Below are 10,499 nucleotides of genomic sequence, written 5' to 3'. Positions count from 1 at the left end.
GGCCCTACCACCTCAAACAGAAAGGCTTTCACTGACATGAATGAGAGCTGCTGAAAATAATGCCATCACACAGCTATGAGATGGCATGCAGCCTTTCTGGTCGAGGACCAGCAGGCTGAATAGAGCAGGCACTGAGGAAGAGGAACGCTGGGCTCCATCCAGTCACTTCTGATTTATTTAAATTGCTGTGAAGTCAAACGCCGCGAACCTGGTGTGAGCTGAGCGAGGTGGGGCAGGGCAGATGAGGCTTATCCAAGTGAGGAGAGGACACACTCCTCCCGCACAGGGATGGTTAGCAGGATCCCAAACAGATCCATGGGACTGGATTGAAGTGCACACAGAAAATGTACCTCTAACTTGCTCGCCTCCGTGGGCCTGGTCTGAGCTTCTGAAGCGTCAGCCCCAGGGCTGCCGGCAGACTAGAGCAGATCCAGAGCGTTCGGCTGCTCAGTGGACCTGGAGTCCTTCCCAAGCATGTGCCTGGATTAACCGCCCAGAAAAAGCACCAAGTCCTGTTAAATAACTGTCCTCTCCAATATCCACTTCCCTCACAAATACATGCTCTGCCAAGGGCTCCTTTCAAGGGGAGGAGAGCTCTTTAAAGTAAGCAGACGAACAGCAAAGGTATTAATCTCGGGAGGGAAACACGAGCAGTTTCCCGTCTGCGTGCGCCAGCGAAGGGCTGCAGAGCACCGCTCCGGCTGCGTCGCAGGAACCAGCGACGCAGTCGGGACTGCGAGCGCAGCCGCCGGGAGCCGAGAGATCCTCTCAGACAGCGTCTCTCTTGCTGTCGTGATGACACACTCTTGCTCATCTCAGCACTGTGCAACCGCAGCAGCAAGGCTTTGCTGCAGGCCAGCAGCATCACTTGGCGTTTAACCCCCGCTGCCGTGATTCAGCCCACTGCCTACAAAACAGGGCAAATACCAGCTCCTGAAGGCTGCGATGCTTCTTCCATTACTGTCTGGTCCCAGCTGGCATCAGCTCCTCTGAGCGGCAGGAGCCTCTAAGAATCGACAGAATCCTAAAAGCCATAAACCTCCCTGACATTTTTTACAGCAGGCCTTGGGCAGAGGGAAATTACCATTGGTCCAGATGGGCATTTCCAATACCGCTCATCTGCATTTCCAGGACTCACACAACTTCATACTCAATGCAGAGACTCAGGAGAGCTTTAAACTCCAAAGAAAGCACAGCCAAGGGGACAATGTAGGTAGGACAGGGAGATAGCAGATGCCTTTGTGACTCATATTTCACCTTAATATATCATTTATGCCGTATGTAATTTATTTGAAAATAAAAGTGGATGTAAGACTTCAGGATCTAAAGAGAACCTCATGAGCGTATGTATCACAGCAAGAACGAGCTCAGTGCGGCAGGCAGGATTACAATAGTTCCCACGCTGAGGAAATAGCCAGGAGACGTTACAAAGGCTGAAAGCGAAGTGACTTGCCTGGGAAGTAATCTTAAAAATAATTGCAATAGAAACTAAAGCAGTCAAAGGCCTGGCCTGTGCTCTCATGTGTGTTCGCACAGCTCCAAGCACCAAGGGTCTGCAAGGAAAAATGAAACATGGCCACTGGAGCCCCGACCACAGCTGTACCGCCATGGGCTTTGCCTCACAGAAAGCAGAAGGAAGACGTTAAGCTCTTGGAGCCTCTTTTCCCACAAGCTCAGTGGATCTTTTTTCCCTTGCTTCTGCACTGAGAATGTCCAGAGGTCAGCGGGATGGGCTCGCTCCCCATGGCCACTCTCCAGGAGCCAGCACTCATGATCCCGCGGTTTATTTGCTCAGCCTGTGCTCCCAGCTCCCGGTGCGCCCTGCCAGGAGCCCTTCTGGGAGAGCGGCACCGGCCGCCCCGGGCGGGGTCAGGCAGAGACAGGCCATCCCAGCTCCATACGCACACCCTGGACACGCTCGATAACGAGATTCAAAACAAACAGGGCACTCCCAAAGTTCCTAGGAAGAGCAAAGAGCCAGGCTGAACAAAGCTGGCAAGCGAAGGCCCTCGGGTCTCCTGCTCTTTGGCTCTGAGCAGCCGCGCAGTATAGCCAAGACAGTGGCACACAGGGATGGGTCAGCCGCCGCGCTGCTCCTCTCTCCCCATCAGCTAACTTCAGGGTGAGCACGTCGGCCTTGGCACCGGCCGTTACTGCTGTCAGCTAGTGCCCCTGTGCAGAAAAACAGCCCAAATTTAAGAGGTGAGAGAAGAACTGGAGTTAACTTCTATTAAGGGCTTTTCACCCCTGACTGACTTACAGCTGCATTGGCTCACATCCCCCCAAGTCCTCAGCTAGCACGAGCCGCAGCCCGAGATCCTCCAGCACGCCGCATTCCAGCATCAGCTCCGAGCCCCCCTTAGCCCTCGCTGCCATGGCATGGCACCCGGCTGACGCAATCTGGAGGCTGCACAGCTGCATCCAGAGAGGTGTCTGCCATCTCCAGCATCCCTGCCCTGTGCTGCCCTGCACAGCACAGCTACACCCCTCTTCTGGAGCTGAACTTCGGCCTCAACTTCTCCTTTTTAAATCTTTTTCTTTTGACTTCAGGAGCGGACAGTTGTACTAAAGCCTGAAACGAAACAATTCTCCTCCTCCTCTTGGCATCACACCCTTGCAGATGCTCGTGCAGGGTTTCACTTCCTCTTCAGCTCTTGGCCAACACTTTGCCAAGCTTTGCTCATCGGCCAGCCAGTCCCTGCAGCCTCCAGCGCACGGCCGCCCTGACGCTGCTGGGTGTACCAGCACGGGTAGGGGCTGGGAGAGAGGGAAGGCACGGCAGCCTCGAACGGAATGCTAGCAGGCCATAATAGATTTCAATTAACGCACTGGAAATACACTCACGCAAGAGAGAAGGCATTAAGAATATTAACCCGTTCAGCCCTCAAAACAGAAAGGACTCGTACTGGAGTCAGGAGGGATAGAAAGTCTCTCCCACTTTCTGCAGCCCAGCCCCTACGGGCAGCACTGCACATACAAACCCTTCCTCTCTGCACACTCGGTGCCACCTTCCACTGTTCATTTTCGACACCGCTTCTGGGATACCAAGTCGTGGATGAACAGCAGCACACAGACTGACAAGGAGCACATGTTCTGGGATCTGATCCCAGCTCTTCTGATGCACCACACACAAATCCAGCTCCTGAACACCCTTGTGGGAACGAGATGACCTCTTCACAGCTCCAGGGACAATTCTTTGGGAGAAAAGGAATGTGTAACAGCAGACAAACATTTTTTCCTGCGCTTCAAGGCTAACCACACTGTAGACATACACACACACAGACAAAATCCAGCCCATACGGGAATTACTCCAGTATGCTATGAAACAACTTGCATACACTTCACGACAATCTGCAGGCAGACAATGTATTAGAGATGCCACACGTTTCGTTCATGAGTATTAGAGGACTGTTCTGTGTGGTTTCACTGTCTGAGGGAAATCTCCGCCTTGGGCAAGAAGGGGACAAAGTCTTAGCGTTGGTCAGGCAAGCAAAGAAGGTGCCCTCCAGTTCATGCTCTGCTATCCAGGAAAAAACCAACAGAGAAGCCACTTGAACTGGAAGAGAAACAACAGGAGAGAAACCCTCTTGGCTTAGCCAAGAGATACCTCAGCAAGAAGTGCTTGAAGCATTCAAGATGGGGCAGAGCTCTCCAGGCCTGGTTTCAGCGCACGTGTGCAGTAGCTGCAGCGTGGTTATAGGAGCCACCACTGTGGGCAGTGCCGTGTCCCAAAACCGCTGGGGAAACCCCTCGGACCGAACATTTAAAACTAATTTGGCAAAGCTCTAAAGATACACAGCAGGGCCGCAGCCTGGCCTGGCACAGCGAGCAACCAGCTGGCTGAACGTGCAATCTCCCCTGGATTCCCAAGATGTCCGTTTTACTGGGTATTTAATGAAGAGCAGCTTAGGCTGAAGCTGAGGGCGGGCGATACGGGCTCTAGAAGACGCTGAACTCCGCCAGCTGTTTCTCCCTCTAGACTTGCCTTTCCTCAGCTTTTGCAGGGAACTGGCACAACCCTCTCATATTTCTTTCTAGAACAATCAGATGAAGAATGGCATCAGTGTGAAGCTGGGATCATTTCTGAGAGTGTTAAGAGGTTGTACGAGACTCCTTGACTTTGGAGACTAAAAGCATCCAGGGACTGGGTTTCTCCTTCATTCAGATGGCAGCAACATTTTACCTCTGCAATTGCGAGCTGCCTGTTGCAATGCCCCAGCAGGCTGCAACCCAGCAGCTGAGCAAGCGTCGCAAGCATGTCTTGGGGTTAAATGAAGGTTGCTCCTACTTTGTTAGCAGCAGCAAGGATCAGGCCACATCATCTGTCGCACTTACACGTTTGGCTAACGTCCCCGAAACAGCCCTGCGCAATTCACACAAGAGCAGCAGAATTTTGGACTCGCACACAAGTAGCTGAGCAGTTTGTGGAAATTCAAGGGACGAAAATCCCTGTGCAGGAAACGCTCACTTCTCCTTTTCATAAACTGCAGATTGCCACTCGCACTGAGGGGGCTGAACCTCTCCCCTGCCCTGCGCTAACGACCATTTTATCCATTTGGAGCATAAATAATTGAAGAGAGACAGCAGCAGCAGCAGCAGGCAGATTCTGTGCCCAGCTCTCCAGCAGTTCTGTTTCACCATGCAGTCCATGTGCTGACCTCCTTTTACAGCCCTTTTCCAAGAAGCCAAGCAGACAAAGAACGGGAAAAAAAAACAACCCAAAAAGTCAAAGTGCCCAGGATGGACTCCCCGCCCCAGCCCAGAAGAGCCCGTCGGTGCGACACGGGCCTCCTGCAGCAGGAGCGTTTAGACAGATGCACAGCAGAAGGACGGCCAAGGCTGAACCTCTTGACCTGCTGCCGTTCCACCCAGCTCCCGACACGCTGTTCTGAGCACCGAGCCCTTGCCCAGTTTGGAGGGCAAGGGACCAACGTTGTCTTTTGAAATGGGCCAAAAAAAATTAACGAACGACACAAGGCTTTTCAGAGAGAAGTAAAAGCTTCCACTCCTATGCTACGTCTGGCCAAGATACACTGGGACATCAGAAAAACAAGCAGAGATGTGCTGCTTTAAGAGTGTTTCCAGTATTTACCTCCAGATTCTGTGACTAATTTGCTACTCCCTTTCTGGCAGGCGCATCGCGGTAGCCAGGGTGCAAGACCAGGGCTGGAAAACACAGGGGTTGGAAGAAACATTAACTTGGGGAGTCGAAGAGAAACAGCCTCACCCAGGGCGATCTATGACACAGTGAGAGACTATCCAGCTGTGGGGAAATATCTCACTCGCCAGCTGCAAACACAATTTGGCTTTCTCCTAGCGAAAAAACCCTCACCACAGCCACCCTGTCTGAAGTGATGCAGAGCATGACAGACAGCACAGGAACACAGACCCACGTTGCCACTCCCAATGACTCAAAGAATCACCAACGGAGTAACTCTGAGGACGCTAAAAGACAGTGGTACTCGGCTTGCCTCCCAGGCTCCATGCTCTTCTGCACAAGCCTAGGCACAAGAAAGAAGAACTCTCCCCTAGTCACAGGATTGCAAGAGCTGTTAATTTAAGGAAAAGCAGTTAGCTGAAAGATGGCAATGCTGTTAAAGCCTCCAAGCTGCTCCAGCACAGACTTTGAGGGGGTTCTGTAAAGACCTGGTCTTCGTTGTACAGTTGTACAAGGGAACCTGTCACTCACATGATACTTTCCATCACATATTTCACAAAACTCAGCTAATCAATTTTCACCACATAGGTATCTACGCAGAAATCGAGGGTTGCATTAAGGTCATCCTCAACCAGCTCAAGACAGAGGAGTCTCCACTCCTTCCTCCTCTTAACCTGCTCTTTGTCATCAGCAGCTGCCTGCACTGGAGCGGCCCTCAGCGCGTCCAGGGCAGCATCTGGGAATACCCTGGGTACCCCGGCACTGCGCAGAGCATAGCCTTTTCAGGGGGCTACGCATTTCTTGTAAGTCCCCCTGGGCTTCTCTCTCCACATGCACAAGAGAGCAAAGGAGGAGGCGGTTCAGCGCACATTAACAGGGAACGAGGGGACTTCCATCAGCCAACGTCCTCTGGCAGGCGAGGCTAGGGTTGCAGGTTGACCTTAAAATGATGCTCTATGTTGGCACGGTTGCCATTTTAAATGGAAGATATGTCTGCTCTTGTAATATCTACTGTTCCAGGAACGATGGAAATCTCTGCTTCTTTCTTTTTTTTCTAAGAAGAAAGCAAAGGAGTTTGAATATAAATTTTTAAGATATAAAACCCAGATTCTCTAAAACTAAGACAAAAATGGAATGAATTCAGGAGTTCTCAACACCTAGAATCGCACTGAAACCATTCCTCTGACCAAACTACCTTTTGCACAGCATCTGCTCTATACAGAGTACCCCCCAATATGTATTTTTACTGACAAGCAGACCACTTCAAAATATGCTGAAGTAGAAAAAAGGACCAAGATTAATACAAAAGGCACAGCCCTGTAATTTCAAACCCACTGAAAGAACTGGATCCACCAGATAGTCTCTGCTCCCACACCCAAACAACTTTGCAAGTGGATGGGGCGGGGAGAGATCAGCTTGGGAAGGAGAGGTTCCCATCCTCCTGGTTTAAAAGGAAACAATGACTTCAAAGAACATGAGAGACACGGGCCGAATAAGCAGGAGCCAGCTTCAGAGACGGGGCAAGGTAACACCCCAACCAAACGCACGCCACCACCACGAGCTAGGAGGCATGTTCTGCGGGAGCGTGCCAGGAGACTCCAGTTTAACCAGGTATTTGGGAGGCTTCACCTCCCACAGCCACGCATCGGGCTTTGGCAGAGCGTCCATCCGCTGCACTTGCCCTGTTTGGTTCTCAAGTCAATACTCTTTCAACAAATTGCTAGGTTTCCCTCACACGGGGCCTACTCTTCTGCACGTGGGACGTTAGTCACTGCTTCATTTGCCTCCCCAGCTTCACCACGAGAATCCCTCTGAGTGCTCCAGCGGTATATAAACTGCTAGGAAAGAAACCATCCCTCTTTGAGAGGTGCTGAACTGAGGTACAGTGAGACTGAGGAGCTTGGTCTCGCCAGGCAACCTGCTAAAGAGCTTCAGACCAGAAACTGCTTTCCCCCAGCCCAGGGTCTTAAACCTCAGCCCTTCCCCTTGGAAATCTGGATGCTCTGCACACGGAGACCAGTATCAAACCCCCACTGACTTCAGCGGCACGCGAGTTCGGTGCTGAATACACCAATTAAGAGGTCATTCCTTGGAAATCTGAGAGGTGGAGAATCTACCGTTATTTTTCCTTCATAAATGGTAGCATTTAGGAGTCCAACCAGCAAACCAGAGTCCCCTGGACCCAGACAAGGCATCAGCCCCAGCTACGCTACGAGGGAAACTGAAGACACTTTCTTTGACACCACATCGTTCTATTTTTTGGACTCAGTAAGTCATCAATATTATTAAGATTTTACTGAAGGCTACTCTACTTACATGCAATCTATTGTACTGCGCTCTCAGAAGCTCACTTCATTTCCCAACTATTTATAAAAAATAGCTTTTCTAATAAATTTTGAAAAATTGGTTCAGGCAAGAATCACAGCCTTAGGAAACCTTTTCAATTGTTACCTACCGCTAGAGGCGAGTAGATGAGAACGAGGCAGCACAGGAAGAAAATTCCTGCTCCCAAAGGATGCTGAATAAAGATCATTTGTGTCTTTGTACATTCACTTTAATTTTAACAGATTGCTTGTATTCACAGCTTGGTTTCCCTCCACCGTCCACAAGCAACACGGCTGGCACAAATCCACAGTGGACTGTGCTCCGTCATGCAAGAGCCGCTCCACGCTCAGCGCAAGACGGGCGGGCACCGGGGCCGGCACCCGGGCCGGCACCCACGCGTCCGGGGCAGGACCTCCCTTGCCCCCGCAGACCTCTGCGCCCTCCCGCAGCCACGAACTCCTTGGGGTGCGGACTCCAGCCCGCTCCTGCCTATGCAGCGTGACAAGGGCCTTCAGGAATTATGATAACATCTACAACAGACTACTCTGATCTCTACCGCGCTTCTTCCCCTGGGGAACGAGCAGAAAGGAGCCTTATACGTAACCTGCTTCCTTCTTCATCTAAAAGCAAACGAACTAAACAACAGCACGTTTTGGGGGGGGTCACAAAGCTCCTCTCCAGTTCACTGCTTACACTGAATTTTCTACAATTTCAGAACACATTCTGGATTGTTTCCTTCCAGAAATAAAACAAGAATTAACAGCAATACTCACAAATAACTACAAAATACTAGCAAAACTCTAAGTAGCTTGGGAAAAATGCACCTGATGACCCCATTATCCTGTTACCCCTGGATTTACTTTGTTCCTCTCATCACCGCAGTCAGCAGCTCACAAAAACGCACAGGTGCCTTTGCACAGTGCCCGAGCCTGCATTATATAGGGAAACACCTATGCAGCGGCCAGGCGAACGCCCAAGCTGCTACAAAACTAGTCTGCTTTGCTGCGGTCCAGAAAGGCTGTGCGGTACCACGGCCTCGGCAGGTCAAGTGCGGGCTGCGTAAGGAATTAGAGCCCCAAACGGAGAAAGACTGGACCCAAAGGCAAGTGCAAGCCAAGCTGGGAATGGGTGGACTCCTTCCTGCTGCAGGGACCCGCGGCACTGCCCTGCTGTATTCACCATCGCCTCCATTCCTACTGCTGTCAGACAAAAAAGCTCTTCCATGTGCAGCAGATGCTGCCTACATCAGGATGATGGGTGCTAAGGAACACATGGGACCCTGCTGATATCCCCTTACCTAAACATTCAAGCTCAGCAGGGAAGGATTCGTCTTCCTGCCAAATGCCCGACACCCCTCCAGATACCAAACAGCGAACAAAAAAACCTGTCGATGTCGTCTGATTGCATCACCCCCCGCTCTCCCCAGGACCCAAAGGCATGTCTCCAAATAGCTATCTGCTTTGCAAAGCAGAACAGATGTTCCCTAACGCCCGGATCCCGGCCGCTGCGAGGGCGTGATGTGCTGCACCGAGGAGCGGCGGGACCGGGGCCGTGCCCGCGCCTCGGCGCTGCGGGGGGAAGAGCGAGCGATGGGCAGGCGTGCTCCTCATGCCGAAACGCCTTCGCCGGCGCTGCCTTCCTCCATCCGAACCCACTCGACACACCCAAAGGCACCGAAAGAAGAGAGACCCAACCCAAAACGCGGGGAGGCGAAGGCGGCAACCGGCCCGTTTCGCGGAGGGACCCAGCCCGGCGCGCCGCCGTGCCCGGGGGGGAGCCCACCTACCTGCTTCTCCTCTGCGGCGGCGGCGGCGGCGGGCGGCGGGGAGAGAAGAGAAGAGAGAGTGAGGGGCGAGGGCCGCGGCGGGGCCCGGGGCGGGGCGGCCGCGCCCCCCGCCGCCTCACCTGCGGTGCCCAGCTTGCTCTTGTACCGCACGCCGGTGCTCATGGTGCCGCCGGCCGCGCTGCCCTCCCGCCGCCGCCGACGCCGCCCTGCCCGCGGCTGCGGCTGTGCGGGGCTGCGAGCGCGGCCAGGGCCGCCCCGCCGCCGGGGCCGCCCATCCCGGGAGCCCGCCCCGCCCCCCGCCCCGCCCGCAGCCGGGACCCGGGACCCGGGGAGCCGAGCCCCAGCCCCGGGAGCCGAGCCCCAGCCCCGGGAGCCGAGCCGGGAGGAGGAAGGCGCCGTTTCACAACCGCACACAAAGGGAAGAGAGGGGAAGCGTGCTTCCAGCTTCAGCATCTCAAAATGCAGGGCGAAGTCCTGAATCATACTGCGACCCTACTGTGCAAAGCAGGAATTTTCCATTAAAACATTGTAAAGAGGTAATACGGGAAGTTATTTTAGGTAAGAGCTGTCAGTATAGCTCCTTAAGGAAAGGCAGGACAAACACTCCAAAGGCAGTAGCAGCACACGATTTGAGAACAGCTCATGGGAACCTCAACTCAGCAGCCAAGGAGCAAGGAGAGGGGGATGCGAAGCCTCGGGACACCCCAGTCCTGCCCCCCGTTCCCACAGCCGCAGGCGGGGGTCCCGTCTTCCACCTTTCAAGGACTGGTAAATAATCAGACTTGAACCTCTCCTGAATACAGGACGGGGTGAGCTTGGCAAGGCGATGGCTGCGCAAGCGCGAGGACGCTCCCCTGCTTCGCACAAGACACGGACACCGATGCCACAGTACTACCGTCTCAAATCCTTGTAGCCATCACAGCATTTCTCTTGCCATTTCTTCCACCTTCTCATTCAAAACACCCCTCTTATCAAAACAAGGAGACACGTCCAAGACCAGAGGTTGGCAATCCCAGGCACCTGTGTTTCAAAACCCCATTAACTCATCCTGAGTTCACTTTTAGCCATTGATTCAAAGCATCAGAAAAAAAGAAATCTGATCATTGTCAGCTTATTTGCTTGTTTTTAAACGCTGGCGCGGCACAGACCATTACAGACTCTACACCACAACCAGAGGCACCGACAAGCCCGTCAACCTTTCAGGAGTTGTTCTATCATCCGCCACAGGGT

The sequence above is a fragment of the Platalea leucorodia genome (genome assembly GCF_965183815.1).
Source record: "Platalea leucorodia genome assembly, chromosome: 12".
In the NCBI taxonomy this organism is placed as follows: Eukaryota; Metazoa; Chordata; class Aves; order Pelecaniformes; family Threskiornithidae; genus Platalea; species Platalea leucorodia.
This window is presented reverse-complemented; position numbering follows the sequence as displayed.